The following is a 16579-nucleotide window of genomic DNA, read 5'->3' as shown; positions in this document are numbered from 1 at the left end:
TAATGGATGGAGAATGTGTATAGATTGCAGAGCTTTGAACCGTATCACTATTCCTAATAGGTTCCACGTATTGAGGATATGATTGATCTTTTAGCAGGGCCTATCATTTTTATTAAACTTGATCTTCACAGTGGTTATCATCAGATTAGAATCAGAATTGAAGATGAATGGAAAACTGCTTTCAAAACAAGAGAGGGGTTATATGAATGGTTAGTTATGCCTTTTGGCCTGTCTAATGCTCCTAGCACCTTTATGAGGCTGATGAATCAGGTTTTGCAAACTTTTCTGAGTAAGTTTGTCATTGTGTACTTTGATGACATTAATTTTCAGCAGAAGTGCCAAAGAGCATATCAACCATCTTTCTCAGGTGTTCAAAGTTTTATACGACAATTCTTTGTTTGTGAACTTGAAGAAATGCACATTTATGTCCTCTGAAGTTACCTTCTTGGGATATGTTATCTCTTCCAAAGGCATTCACGTGGATCCTTCTAAAGTTCAAGCTATTATGGATTGGCATGTTCCTAATTCTATCAAAGAGGTTAGAAGTTTTCATGGTTTGGCTTCTTTTTATAGACGTTTTGTAAGAAATTTCAGCACCATTGCTGCACCTCTTACTGATTGTTTGAAGAAGGAAAATTTCATATGGACTGAAGAAGCTGATAAAAGTTTCAATGCTCTTAAAGAAAATCTATGTTCAGCTCCCATCCTTGCACTGCATGACTTTTCCAAGCCTTTTCAAGTTGATTGTGATGCTTTTATTATTGGAGTTGGAGCAGTTTTATCTCAGGAAGGACATCCAATTGCTTACCATAGTGAAAAGAATTCTGATACTCAAAAAAAGTGGTCTACATATGAATTGGAATTGCTTGCTCTTGTACAAGCTCTTAAACAGTGGCATACTTGTTTGGTTCATCAAGAATTTGTGATTAATACTGATAATCATGCTTTGAAATATCTCCAGACTTCATCTAAGGTTAATCGTATGCATGATAGGTGGTTATCCACAAATTAATAAGTACACTTTTTCTGTCAAACATAAAAGTGGAAATCTTAATCAAGTTGTAGATGCTTTGAGCCGACGACGACATCTTTTGGCAACCATTCAAAATGAGAGTTTTGATTTTGATTATATCAAAGAGATTTATGCCGAGGATGATGACTTTAAGTCACTTTGGGAACAATGCAGTTCTTTGGTGCATGGAGTTGATGACTTTCTCATTCAAGATGGCTTCCTATTTAAAGGTAATCGTCTTTGCATCCCTAATGGCTCTTTACGTCTTCATTTAATACGTGAACTGCATGGAAGTGGACTTGGTGGCCATTTTGGCAGAGATAAAACTATTGCACTTATAGAGGAACATTATTATTGGCCTTCATTTAAGCGTGATGTACAAAAATACGTTATGAAATGCATGGTTTGCCAGCAAGCTAAGGGTACCGTTCAAAACACTGGACTTTACACTCCTTTACCAATTCCATAAGCTCCATGGGTGGACATTAGCATGGACTTCATTCTTGGTCTACCTAGAACCGCTAGAGGTAATAATTCAGTGATGGTTGTTGTAGATAGATACTCCAAGATGGCTCATTTTATAGCCCGCAAAAAGTCTACAGATGCTTCAAATGTTGCATCTTTGTTTTTCAGAGAGATAGTTCGATTGCATGGAATTCCTACGTCTATTACTTCTGATAGAGATACAAAATTTCTGAGCTATTTATGGAAGACATTATGGATGCGTTTGGGAACTAGTTTGCAGTTCAACACTACTTCACATCCTCAAACAAATGGGCAGACTGAAGTTGTCAATCGTTCTTTGGGAAATTTGATTCGAGCTAAAAGCATTGATAACAACAAACAGTGGGATATTTTGCTACCTCACATGGAGTTTGCATTCAACACTTCAATAAACAGATCTACAGGTAAAACTCCATTTGAAATTGTTTATTCAAATGTGCCTAATCATGTATTAGACTTGGTTGTACTTCCTAAGTTACATAAATCCAATGTCAAAGCTGATAATCTGTTGGAACAAGCTTCTCAACTACATCATGAAGTCAAAACAAAACTTGAGGAATCTAATGCTAAATACAAGGATGCTACAGATAAGCATAAAAGATTTAGATATTTACAAGAGGGAGAGCTCGTAATGATTCATCTACGCAAGGAGAGATTTCCAGTTGGTACCTATAACAAAAATAAGATGAAGAAGTACGACCCTTTCAAAATCATGAAGAAAATAAGTGACAATGCATATGTCATTGATCTACCCAAGGAATGGAACATTTCTCATGTGTTCAATGTTCAAGTGATTTTCACCTTTCATGGTGATAATGACCTTTTATTTGTTTCAAGCAACTCAGGGACGAGTTTTTCTCAAGAAGGGGGGACTGATGTAGGACATCTACCTGTTTCTAATGTATCAACTGTTCCAGTTGATCCAATTGATTTGTATCAACAATGACAGTTGATCCCTTTATGTTGTATCAACACTCACAGTTGATCCCTTTGCGCTGTATCAACTGTCACGGTTGATTCTTTGCTTTTACTTTGGTTTACTTGTGTTACAAGTCTAGAACTTCTTCTTTTAGAGTTTCCTTATTTTTCTTCTTTTAGAGTTTTACTATTTTTAGGTTCTTATCATGCCTATATAAACATGCTTATTAATTTTTTGTAAGACATATTATTATTATTATCAATTATTATCAAAACAACTCTTAAGAGTAAACCTATCTTTCTCATCCCTTAAACTCTATTGTTCTTCTGTTTCCCATCCTTTTCTTCCTTTCTCAACACCTGCAATCTCCATATTGCCTTCTTCCCTTACACGTACTACACTAAGGAACATGTCACCAAATTCTTAGCTTCAAATTTATCGTCGTTTAGATTTTTTAGAAAAAAATGGGTCACCATGTCATGATAACGTCATTCTAACCATGTCGTCGGATCCTTCCCCAATAAAATAATAGTATTAGATTGGTGTATATCTTCCACGTCTTTGTAACCATTTTTTTTTAAATTTTCCTTTCATCTTTTTATTTTATTTTATTTAGACATGTAGAGGAAAATCTTATATTATAAAAACAGAAAATATCTTACAAGTTGATCGATTTTATGTTAAGGTAAGGATCCGTTGACATGGTTAAAATGACATAAGCTTGACATTTAGAGCCGTTTTTTCAAAGGAAAGTCAATACAAATCTTCTCATCGTCATTAATAATCCTCTGATTCCTGCAATGTCCGAAAGTGATTATTAATTCTAGTGTCTTGTCTTTACCTGCACTCTGATTACTTTCTTTCATTGTCTGAATCTCTTTGATGTTTTAATTGTTTCTTGTTTCCCCCAATCAAAATTTGCATGTCATCGATTTGATCTCAGTTGAAGATTTTGTTACGTTTTTTACCCTCCTGGTTTTGTTTTATGGCTTGCAAGTGTTAAGGATTTTGCCTGGTCTTTGTTGCCTTGTATAGATACAAAGGTTTTGGTCTTCAAAAGGTTCATTCCAGTATTAGTCAATGACGGAAAAAATCAAACTTTCAATTTGACAATCAGTTCTCCACAAAAGGTCAGATTTCTGGTTTATCTTGTTGGAAAATTAGTGGCAAAAAGTTAACGAAAAAATCAACATATCTCAATTGGAGCAAATTGAAGTCTGTTTTCATCATCATCACCATCTTAACTTACTTCAACCCAACTTTCAAAACCCATGTTGTTTATAATATTACGATCCTAACATGGGAGACATGAAATACCTTGAAGAACAACTGATGTCCACTAATCTCAACAACTCTGATTCAGATGAAGTTCCCCAAACTTTTGTTTATTCTCAAGTCAATCTGGACAAAGGAATATCCAAATGGGCTACCCGCATAGTGGGAAAACTCTTTTATACTGAACCTATGAATCCTGACACTTTAGAGTTTCATCTCAAAAATCTTTGGTTGAAGCAAGTGAAGAAATACAGATTAGGAACCCAATCTTAAAAATCTAGAGAATGCACCTTGGTCTGTGAATGGTTATATCTTCATGGTGAAACTATATGATTCTTTTGTTCATATTCAAAAGATGGATTTTAGCACTCGAGAGTTTTTGGTTGATTTCAAAGATCTTCCTAAAGAATTATTTGACGAAGAAACTATGTTCAGGTTTGCCACAATCCTAGGAGAAGTGAAGGAACTAGACCTTGAATATGGAAATCCAGTGGACACAAATGATGTTAGTGCTAACATCAAAATCAATATGAAGACTCCTATATACCCTTTTACTATCAGAAATAACCGGGAAGTCTCTGCAAGCCTGCTTCATTTTAGACCATGATGAAGAAGAATGTGAAAGGAAAACGAGTTTGGTTTGTGCTCTTGCTAACAAATCTCTGTTTAAGTTCGGGCAAACAAATCTGTCTCTGCAAGATGTAATGGCTATGAATCCTAATTATGAAGATGTCTCACCAATCACTCAAAGAAGAAATCTTCTGATGCTAAGGAGGTGGTGTTTCAAAGACCATCAGGTGGATATCATGTTAGCACTTTCACTGAAGAAGTTTCCAGGCCATTTAAATGTTGGCGAGGGTTCTATCTAGAGAAGAGGAAAGAGAACCCGAGAAAATGTAAATAAAGCCATAAACTTTCACAATGCTATCAATATGGACTCTACATGTCCAGCTGATAGAAGTGAGTACCAACCTCAATAAAATATACTAAACTAATTCTTTTATTAAATATTTTAGTTTTCCTAACTATTGGTCGCAGTCCTCAATCGGCCTCTCTGGGGCATTGCTATTCTATGGAAAAAATGGTATAGGATTAAAAATGGTTAATAAATGCATAAATCAAATAGAAGTAATGGTCACAGCTGGTCCCCAAAATGTGTAATGGGTATTAACTTGTCTTTATGGAAGTCCAAGATACAATGAAAATAAAGCTCTATGAGAATCAATTACTTCTATGAAAAGAAACCTCTATGGGTATTAACAAGTGGTGCCATATGATTAAACAATGTATAAGAACCACATCAATATCTATTCTTCTTAATGGCTCTTCTGGTTATCCATTCATCCATCAATGGGGCTACCACAAGGAGATCCAATATCTCCTTACCTACTTATTCTGTGTATGGGGATTCTCGAGAATGTTATGCAAGGAAGAAAGTTTGAAGAAAATACAAGGTATTAAACCTAGCCAACAAATCCCGAGTATCCATATTTTATTTATAGACGATTGCCTCATTTTCTGCAACGCCAAAGATCAAGATATAAAGAATCTGCTTGACATCATCAATAAGTTCAGCTCGGCATCATGCCAAGTCCTAAATTTCAGTAAATCAAGTTTGTTCTTTAAATTTATATTAATTATTGAAAAGACTAGGGTACCCAAATATACCACAATCTAAAACTTTTCCACCTATAAGTCCTTTCTCCGAAAGTGATTGTCTATGGACTGAGTCGAGACTATAAAACTAATCGGTTTACACTTCGTGTGATCGTCTATGGATACGAGATCGAGATAATACGACAACAAGATAACTTGTGTGACTGACTACGGATACAAGATCGAGACAATGCAACAATGAAGTATGTTTACTTGATAAATGGTCCGGACTTAACCAAACACAATATGATTACTATCAAGTAAATATGAATTAACGTTTGTGTATATTACTTCTAATTATAACAAAAAAAATTATAATTGCGGAAATAGAAAAGTAAAAGACACAGCAAGATTTTGTTAATGAGGAAACCGCCAATGCATAAAAACCGCGGGACCTTGTCCAGAATTGAATACTGTCAGGATTAAGCCGTTATACAAAATCAAACCAACTTCGTATAGTTGAGACCAAGCAACTAAACCTATAGTTCACCTAGTTCCGTCTGTATTCCCATGCCTCCAACTTGTAATAAGTCACACACTTGGAACAATTCCTTTGGTTCGTATTCCAAACAGTAAAGGAACAACAAATCTGTTTGGTAATAAATCTTTTCAACCAAATGATGTGAGTTCGACAAAAGGCTCTTCCGTTTATCCCAATAAACTCCTTTGTCAAGTCCTTAGATCTATCTAATAACAACTACCAAAGTAATTGTCAAGATTTTGGAATCAATACTTTGAATCACAAATAATTGTATTGATGCTGATCTACTCAACTAATCAATCCAATCTACCACAAGGATAAACCGATTGTAGTTGGATCCTCTTTAACCGAAACAAGTATTGTGCACACTAGAGCTAGCAAATAAGCCAAAACCCGCGGGTTTATCCGGACCGGCCCGTAAAAAACCCGCACCCGGCTCGGATGGTGTCTAAACAAGCCGGGTTAGGGTTGGAAAAATGCCAGCTTGTGGGAAAACAGGCTAAACCGTCCCGGCCCTCAAAACCGCGGGTACAACCCGTAAACCCGTGTGTATCATATATAAACAACGTTACCATCTGATAACCCTAAAAAACTAAAATGTTCGACCTTCTTCTTTTTCTCTCACAGCTACGACCATTAATCCAATACAGAGAACCACCACTATCAATCAATTCACCACCTCTTTCTCCTCCTCCTTCTTCTAATCATCTTTTTCTCTCCATACAGAGTACAGACAAACAAAGTTATGCTTTTTATTTCAGAGTTAGGGTTAGGGGATCAATTCGTGAAGAACTCAGGGGAGAAATTGAGAAGATGAAGCCGTTCTGAGTAGAAATCGAGAGTTTATGAAGAATTACTTGATGGGTTTAATCCTGAGTTAGGATAGGGATTAGAGATTGTTGCTTGTGGATGAGAGCAGATCGAGAAGACGTCTAGTGATCAGGGTGGATTCAGTTTCTGGAATCAGATGAAGATTGAGTAAAAGGGGTTTGTCGATGGGGGTCTGAAATTAGGGTTTTTGTTATATGATTTAGTTAGGGTTTCTACTGGTTTGAGGTGTAGGTGACACAAAAGCTACTGAAGAGGTGGAAATGGATCTGAATTGAAGGTGGAGGAAATCAGTTAAATTAATTGAAAAAAGGAAAGCTACAAATGAATGGGGTTAGGTGCAGATATCTAGTTCAGTGATTAATCGAATGGATCAATGGAAGATTTCAAGTAGCCTCATCCAAGCAGCTGGTGTTAATGGAGGAAATCGGTGAAGAACCGGAGGCTAATTTCTATTACAGAAACTACAGTTGAAATTGGGGATTTCGGGTTTTGGTTTTGGTCTAAATTGTTGTTTATTGTGTTCGATGGATGGAGTAGCTATATGTAATGATTCTGGGGGATTGAATTGTGGCAACTGTGGTTTCTTGATGCTGTTTGAGAAAGTGCATACTTAGATGTATGTTAAGACAGGGTTGTGAAGATGAATATGCATATGTAGCTCATGATTTTTTGTGTTGAGTGGATCTGTATTTGATTTTTGTGTTGAAATTGAATAAATCCTTATTTGATTTTTGTGTTGAATAGAGATTTAAGATGCTCAAAGCTTAAACGAGACCACAAATTAACTTCATTAGGTTTAGATTAATATTAATTAAACAAGTCGGGTAACCCGTAAGCCCGCAGGTTTTACCCGCTACGGGTGCGGGTTGATGAAATGACGACCCGTGAAGAATATCAACCCGCAATCTTGGACCCGTGTTAACCCGAACCCGTGTAACCCGTAACAAGCCAGCCCCGGCCCGCCCGTTTGCCATCTCTAGTGCACACCAAAGATTATGAACCCAAATAAGAAATCTTCAAAGTCTTTTTTTTCCTCAAATCTTCTTAGATCTTCAATAAACACCTGCACAAAATCAACTTGAATCTCTTGTGATCAATCACGCACATAACGGAGTCTGTTAACAATGGATTATCACAAGGCGTCTTTAGATCTACAAAAAGTCTAAAGATCCCCGTCGAAACTTCGATCTAGTTTGAGTGAATCTTATATCAGAAGAGAAGATTATCAAGCATAAACAAACTAGGTGCAATCAAAGTTCAACAACCGTTAGTCAATCAAATCAATCGGAAACTAATAATAAACCGCAATTATCTAATAGAGATTCTCAATCCCAAAGAAGTCTTTAAACCGAGCGGCCGTAAGAGATTTCGCCTAATTAGGTTACTTTCCTCTCCGAATAGGCGGCTCCACCAGTAACAACACAACTAGGTAGTTTTGCTGGCTCTGAGTATTAGTTTGCTCGAAATGCAAACTTTGATATTTATAGACCAAGGAAGTTTGGACACCATGGAATTTCCAAAACCGAAAATTCTCAAGATATGCAATATGTTTCCAAATTCGGTTTCCATAATTCCTGGAAATGCTTTGTCCAAATATTGACCGAAAATCTCTTAGAAAATCTCCAATTAGTAAATGCACATTACTAATTTTTATTTTCCAAATATAAAATTAAAAACCTTAATTAAAAGATTCTCAATTTATTTTCGATCCGGGATTTTTTCCTTTATCTATTAAGGAATATCTTTGAACAATAAAAGATAGGCGTTACTGCACATGTTCAAAGCATGTCGACATCTTAACTTTGTATGTTCTCTTTCATACTTACAATCTTGAAACCTATTTGCCACACTTCCAAACAAGTTTAGAATTGGTTCATCTGACTTTCAAGAACTATGTGATTGATTAAAAACACTCAATCACCAAACATGGGTTTCACGGTTCTACCAAAACAAGTTTCAGTTCTACCTCCATGTGGGTACTGCAATTAGTCACACTAGTTTTTCAAAATTCGGTTGACTAGGTTCTAGGATCGGTTCCCACATATATATGGTGGTATCTAACTTGTATTTGTTGCACATGTCTATAAGATCAGTTCACAATATCTAAAAACGCGTTGCAAATGTTCATAGGATCGGTTCCCAATATTTAGAAACTTGCTTCACCTCATACAAGGATCGATTCCCCTCTTGTGATCGGTTGCACCTCTTACTAGGATCGGTTCCCCTTTGCCTAGAGTTGGTCAATACCAATAACACTAAATCGATCATACCATCTCAGGTGATTACTTAAGATCGGTTTCGCTAATAAAAGTCATACCAATAAAAAAGTCAGGCCTTGTGAATAGTTTTAGCAAGAAATAAGCAAGTCATGAGCGGTTATACTAATCACACATATTGGTAGTTCAAAATATATGCAATGAATAACAATACCAATAAGCCTAGCGATTTCCCATTCGATTCACAAAAAAAGTTCATGAATTTACTTCCTTTAAACGAATGTAAAACATTGTTTCCTAGGATAAAATCTTCACCTCATACCACATAATCACAATAGCATTCAAACGATTATGTCGATGTCTAATATACGAAGTTCAAAAGATAAGCGTTATACTTCGTATTGTATTCCTTAATACTACGTCTAACTAGAGTATAATCATTCATGCTTCACACTTTTGTTTTCAATATGCACGACTTGAAAGATACGTTAGGGAATGAAACAGTTCAAGTCAAATATCACTAACCTCAAGTGGAAGGATGATGTTGTCGTTGTAGCTCCTTACTTCTTAACTTCTTCAAGTCTTCACGTAATACTTGTAATGTCTCATATCCTAATACTTTCAAGCTAACCTATACAAAGTTGACTCTAGTACATAATCAAGCGACTCTTTAAATGGGTTTTGGTTCACTAAAATATGACAACCAAACTTGACATACCAACGCTTGGTAGGTTCAACCGACCTATGCTCTAACAATTATGTTTGAGCTGATGTAATTTTCTTCTCTGATAAAAAATAAAGAAGATGTGATAATATCAGAAACTCACATTTTTTATTTCAACCGAGTATCACTTAATTTAAATAGACCGAAGTTTCTTATTATTATCTGAAAGGAATATCCAAGAGAACAATTTGAAGCTAGATTTTTATTGTTGAAGCAATTTTAAGGTTTTTTATTTTATTTTATTTGAATCATATTGAAGGTATTCTGAACTTTTTGTTTATTGATTAATGCTTGCATGTTTGAGAAATTTCAATCGTAATTTTTTTTTTTTTTTACTTTAGTATAAGATGCAATAGAGCTGATGAATCAAGGAGAAGGTGATATTGATGCTTACATTCTCCATGAGGTAATTATGCCCCAATTTTCATTGCATACAGTACTTCATTAATTAGTGAATTGATAATCTGTTAAAAGAACTAATGAGTTACCTAGTTACCTTGTATTATTTTAAGGGAATATTAATTCCCTAATTCTTTTTCTCTCCCTTTTAACAAGGAATATTAATTACCTTGTTAAAAGAAAAAAAGAAGACAAAAAGTAAAAAATAAAATAAAAAACGCATGGTTGCAAAGACTAAATAGGATTTCTTTATCTAGGAAAATTTCATAAAACAATTTTTTTTGCTACCCCTTTCAATAGTTCAATATTACCAGGAATACCAACAAACTATATAAAAGAGGTGTATTCGATCAAGAGTTCTAAGGATAAGTGTGGATTCTCGTTTTACATGAAATATATGGATTTATAATATTTCATTATATATACATGGATTTATGTTAAACTATCATGGATTAAAGTGGAATCTTTTAGAGATTTGTATGGAATAATAAAGTTCAAAATTGTCTATATGAAACGCGATTGGCGTTTAATAAAATGTCTGATTGAAATTTATTGTCATGGTATTCTAATCAATTGTGTTTCTATCTTGCACATAGTTGAAAGAGGTAAAACAAGTTACCAAGTTCATGGGTTTGCTATCGAAGTGAGTTTTGATTAAGATGAATACGTGGGTACTTTTTTGATTGACATTTATTATAAAAACAGGAAAATTGAAAAAGCAAAATTTTTTGATGATTTACCAAGGAAAAATGATATGACTTGAACTACTATAATAGTATAAAATTATGGGTTACTGACGAAGTGGTAAGACTGAAGTTTATATGCAGTTGTCTCTCTGAATAAGGGAAACTGATATCATTCTCGATAGATAGGTTATCTTGAGTGTTATGTTCGTGATAGAAATGTTCTCTCAATAATCCATAAAATTCTCTTCCCATACCTAGAGATTTGGAGAGGAAAAAAAAGATATTTTTTTCCATAATTTGATCAGAAAAATTCATAAAAGTATTGGAACATGAAAACATATAATAAATTGAACACCAAAGATTTTTTAGGACCCTAAAAACATATAATAAATTGAATACCAAAGATTTTTTAGGAACATTGAAATATCTAATTTTAATACCTCGGATTTTTTTTTGGAATTAAATATCCGTGGTTTTGAATGCTCGGATTTGTATAAAACTATATAATTCTAGTTTGAATACCACAAATTTATATGGATTCTCGATTATCTAAAAATTGAATACACCCCTAAAAAGGTTTTGACTTTTTTGTTAAAAACTTATATCAATAATCCAATGTATCTTAACAAAATAATAAAAAAAAAACGATGCCCCTAAAAATATCTTGCCCAAGTTGAACTTTGACCACTTTATGTAAGGGCCGGCCCTGGTTCCCATACCTCAAACTCCAGATCTGTATATTCTCTATGTCGTTATAATAGTATACCAAGTCCCACAGCTGTTATAGTATGATGCAAATGTTGTTTTACTCTCTCATATTAGATTTTTCCAGAACTTTAAGTAAATTAAGCTCATCTCTTCATTTTGTATTTGCAAGAGAGGCTTGTGTGAGTCAGGAATAGTTTTCTTAAAGAGGTACTCGGTTGTGATGAGTGCCAAAGTTTGTGTGGCCAGCTATAGAAAACCTAGATATTGTGTAAGTATACACTAGGTGCCGAAAATTTTGAGTATCTAATTTTCATATAAGCTGGTTAGTTGATATTTTGTGTCCTTTCAAATTTCTTATGCGTTCAGGTCATACACTACCACTGTAGCTGCCCGAATGCAGTCTAGACTGAAAGTACAATAATTTGAGTTCGTGCCTCTATCATTGATTTGTTCAGACATATGCGTAGAGGCTTTGGAAATTATGACAATCTACACTATGGAATCTAAAATGCTTGATATCATACAAAGGCAGGTATTGCATGTGTGCCTTCACTTTCCCCTTCTTAGCTTATTTATGTTGCCAGCTTTTCATGGTTCTGGTGAAAGTATGTTTGCTTTTAGAAGTATATGGATGTTGCTGAAGCTTTGCTAAGGGACATTCATTCTAATTGTGAATTAGATGAAGTTTCCCGACCATCAACTTGTGGGTACTTCTCAATTGGTGAAACTGGGTTTAATGAAAGGTTTAATGGAGAAGAGCAGGTTTTGTTGCACTTCGTCATACTTTACTTATACGCGTCCTTTCTATTGAAGCTTCCCAAGCTTTTGGAAAAGCAGTTGCTCAAGGAGCCATTTGGCCTTGGAAAAACGTCATCTCTTAGCTTATTCAGTAATAATTCCAGGACACCTGCCGACAATTCTCAGCAACTAGCAGAGGAGCAATCTAGTAAGTCCTTTTCTGTCATTGGTGGTGATTTTGCTGCAGTTCTTGGCCTTGCTGAGACATTATCTCTGTCAAGAGACCCAAGAGCGCAAACCTTTGATGATGGTTAGTTACCAGGAGATGATGTTGAAGGGGCTTGTTGACAGTGCTATCAGTACAACAAATAATTGTTGTGATGTAAATCAAGATTTAGATATTTTGGTATTTCTGGTTCATGAAGAAGAAGAAATTTCAATGCCAGTTCTAAGCATGATCGGAGAACCTGTTGAACTTGCAAATGCTGATCATGCATCTCTTTGACATCATTTATGAGATAGCGAAGAAGAAAACATTCGTGATTGTGAAGAAAGGTAAGCAGAAGTTTAAAATAGGAGTAAATAAAAAGAGATTCTAACTAAACTCTGAAGTAGCTCTGGAAAGTTAATATACCTAAATTGTAACAAGTAACATCATATTATTTTTATCTAAGATGCCACTATAAAAGATCAAAATATTGCATCTCAAACCAACTAGCAATTGTAATCAGAGCCTTTCACGAAAAGATACCATAACCAAAAGGATTAATCATGAACTTAAGAATCCAGTTTCATAAAATTTTGCTTTCAAATGGTAGCGAACTCAATTTTCAAAAGAACCACTCGAATGTTCGTCTGTTTCATCTTCTGATACAAACACGTTAACAGGTTCCCATTTTTCCGGCTCAAGGTTCAATGTCTCTTTCTCTCCGTTTAAATATGAAACCTTGTGCATTCGTTTCTTATGATCAAATGATGTAAAAGTGGCTTGATAATACTTCATTTTCTCGGGCCACCAAATCTTGATCTTGCCACCGACCAATTCCTTGCAACTACCAACAAACTCTTGTGTTTTAGTAGACCTGCTTCTCTTGCATCCTCCACTGGATTGATTACTATTATCCGTAGACTTACCAGCTACATCAGATTTGGTTGCTGCACCTGCACCAGGGCCGGTCCTGTGAAATTGATGCTCCGAAGTTAATCTTCGGGATGTAGCCCATATAAGGCTATATACATAATAACAAGAGAAACTAGATATTTTTTTAGGCCCATCTTCTCAACACAACTAAGCAACTATTTATTTTATTATATTTTGATTAAAAATATAATAGAACAAAAATATAAATTCAAAAAATATATTAAATAAGAGCGAACATATCGACGTAAAACTTTATAAAATAATAAGACTTTTGGATCACTTTATATTACCACAGTATGTTTACCATATGCAACAATACTAACTTAATTGTAAAAATGTGTTTTATATGATAAACACATAATAAGTGTGATTTTTCTTGAAAAACATTTGAAAAAAATGGGAAATTGTGATATAAGTTGAGTCCCTTTATATATTTTGCTACATTAGTTGTGTCCATTTATTTTTAACCCGTTACTTTGCACTTTGTTGTATAATTTGTCTCTTTATTTTAAACCCGTTGTTTGAAAAATATTGTTGATTCTTGACATGTCTATAATATGGCAAAAAACTCGAAGATGAATTATGTGTCCCTTTATTTTAAAGTTATTTGTGTCCTTTATTTTAAACACATTGTTTTACCACATGGCACTTTAAATTCTTACAAAAATGTAAAACTGAACGTAGTGTTACCAAGTCAAAAAAAATGATCCTCCTTTATATGATAACTATTGATTGGTTGATTCACTTTACGCCCTAAATTTAATTTTAACAAAAAAGAAGAATAAATCGATTAATCAAGATAAGATGATTAGTGAATTGATAATATGTTAAAAGAACTAATGAGTTACCTAGTTACCTTGTATTGTTTTAAAGGAATATTAATTCCCTAATTCTTTTTCTCCCTTTTATTTTCCGATCTAGAAGAAAAAAAGAAGGCAAAAAGTAAAAAAAAAAAAAAGAAAAAAACGCATGGGTTGGAAAGAGTAAAAGGATTTCTTTATATAGGTAGATTTTATAAAACAGATATGACTTGAAATACTATAATAGCAAAAAAATTTGTGATGATTTACCAAGGAAAACTGATATGACTTGAACTACTATAATGGTATAAAATTATGGGTTACTGACGAAGTGGTAAGACTGAAGTTTATTTGTAGTTGTCTCACCGAATATGGGAAACTGATATCATTCTCGATAGATAGGTTATCTCGAGTGTTATGTTCGTGATAGAAATGTTCTCTCAAGAATCCAAAAAATTCTCTTCCCATACCTAGAGATTTGGAGAGGTAAAAACAATAATATTTTGTTCCATAATTTGATCAGAAAAATTTATAAAAGTCTTGGATCATGAAAACATAATAGATTGAATACCAAAGATTTTTTAGGAACATTGGAATATCTAATTTGAATACCTTGGATTTTTGTGGAATTAAATATCCATGGTTTTGGATGCTCGGATTTGTATAAAACTATATAATTCTAGTTTGAATACCACAGATTCATACGGATTCTCAATTATCTATAAATTGAATACACGCCTAAAAAAGTTTTGACTTTTTTTTGCTAAAAACTTATATCATTAATCCAATGTATCTTAACAAAAAAAAATAAAAAAATGATGCCCCTAAAAATATGTTGCAAAAAGTTGAACTTTGACCACTTTATGTCAGGGCCGGCCCTGCCTGCACCTTCACATTTCTTCATTGAAGTACTTTCCCGCCTTTTGGTTGAAGTATTTATTTTTGTCTGCGAGGTTGAGGAATCCAATTCCTTTGTGCCTTTTTCCCGTTGATGCCTGGTAAAGTACCTTTTGGTTGAAGTATTTATTTTTGTTTGCCAGGATGAGGAATCCAATTCCTTTGTGCCTTTTTCCTTTTGATGCTTTTCAGAAGAATGTTCATTCGTTTCATCTTTTGTTACAAACTCTTTAATAGGTTCCCATATTTCCATATCAAGGTTCAATGTCTGAGCTTCACCATCTAGATATGAAACCTTGTGTTTTGTGTCCTTAAAAGATACAGTACTGGCTTGATATTTATCATTAGACATGGGTGGGTATCTAGCTAGGGTTTGTGACAGAGGGAAAAGATAGGGTTTGTAAGATAGGGAAGAGCACGTTTAATATTTTGGCAGCTATTTGCGGGATGTGCCAAATAAAGGCATACCCCTCGTGAAACCAGGGGCGGAACTAGAAATTCCTTTTACCCCATGACTGTCTTTTAACCCCGGGCGTAAGCCTAAAATTCGTAAAGCTTTTACGGCCAAAAAAAATCAAGTAGTCAAAGACTCCAAATGATAGTTTATTGGGCTTTTAGGGGTGGCTCCAGCTGCGGGAGACATTTTTTTGATGCATGATGGTGTATAACTCCAGTCTGCAATTATAATATATACATATGGTAAATTTCAATTATTCGTAGAAAATAGTCGTGCTTTTTGAACGATCTTTTTATCAATAGAATTTTTGGCGAGGAAGATGTGAACAAAATTTGGGTCATTGGAAGGTGTTGGAACTTGGAAGTAGAAAACTTAGTAATAAATCAAAGTTATTTGGGTTGATGTTAAAGGCTCAGAAGACTAAAAGGAAAACGAAAAGAAAAAAAATAGTTCATAGGGTGTCTGGATACCCATACAGAAGTAAATTTTCGACTTCTGGAAGTCAAGTTAGGTTGATAGCATGTTAACCTCAAGTACCACCTGCAACGCAAGTGCCCTCTACAATAACTTTACAATAAAAAAATATATTTTTGACTTCTACCCTTGTTACGTTTCCAAAGTTACTTATTGATATTTTTACTTATAAGTCAAGCAGTTTCCAAACTAACTTACTAACTTTTTTGCTTCTTATAAGTGCTTCTGCTTCTGGTATCCAAACAGGCTATTATCAGCTACTCACCAAGACGTAATTGTGTACTTCATCAACACAAAATCGAGAGCTTTTATTTTTATTTTTTGCTGAACTCATAAAAATTCGCCTCCCATTAGGAGGCTTTCTGGCATGACTCCTAATATTTGGTAATGGATGATTGTGATTGTGGTTAATATTTCGAAGAGAAGTTTTTTAGTTGCTTTGAGTTGAATTATGTTTTGACTATGATTCATTTGAGTCTTAAACTTCGACATTTTAGCATGGTCTGCTTTGGATCACACAGTCCACATCGCAAATTTGGGTAGCAATGGTAATTATACAGATTTTGGATCGTGAGAATAGAATTAAATTCATGACTATGAATCATGGTGCATTTTTGGGCGTAGTGGATAGTTTGGACTGTGTTGTGAAATTCAAAGTCAT

Source organism: Papaver somniferum, chromosome 5 (genome assembly GCF_003573695.1).
Source record: "Papaver somniferum cultivar HN1 chromosome 5, ASM357369v1, whole genome shotgun sequence".
Classification (NCBI taxonomy): Eukaryota; Viridiplantae; Streptophyta; class Magnoliopsida; order Ranunculales; family Papaveraceae; genus Papaver; species Papaver somniferum.
The sequence above is the reverse complement of the archived record's forward strand: the minus strand, read 5'-3'. Positions refer to the sequence as shown.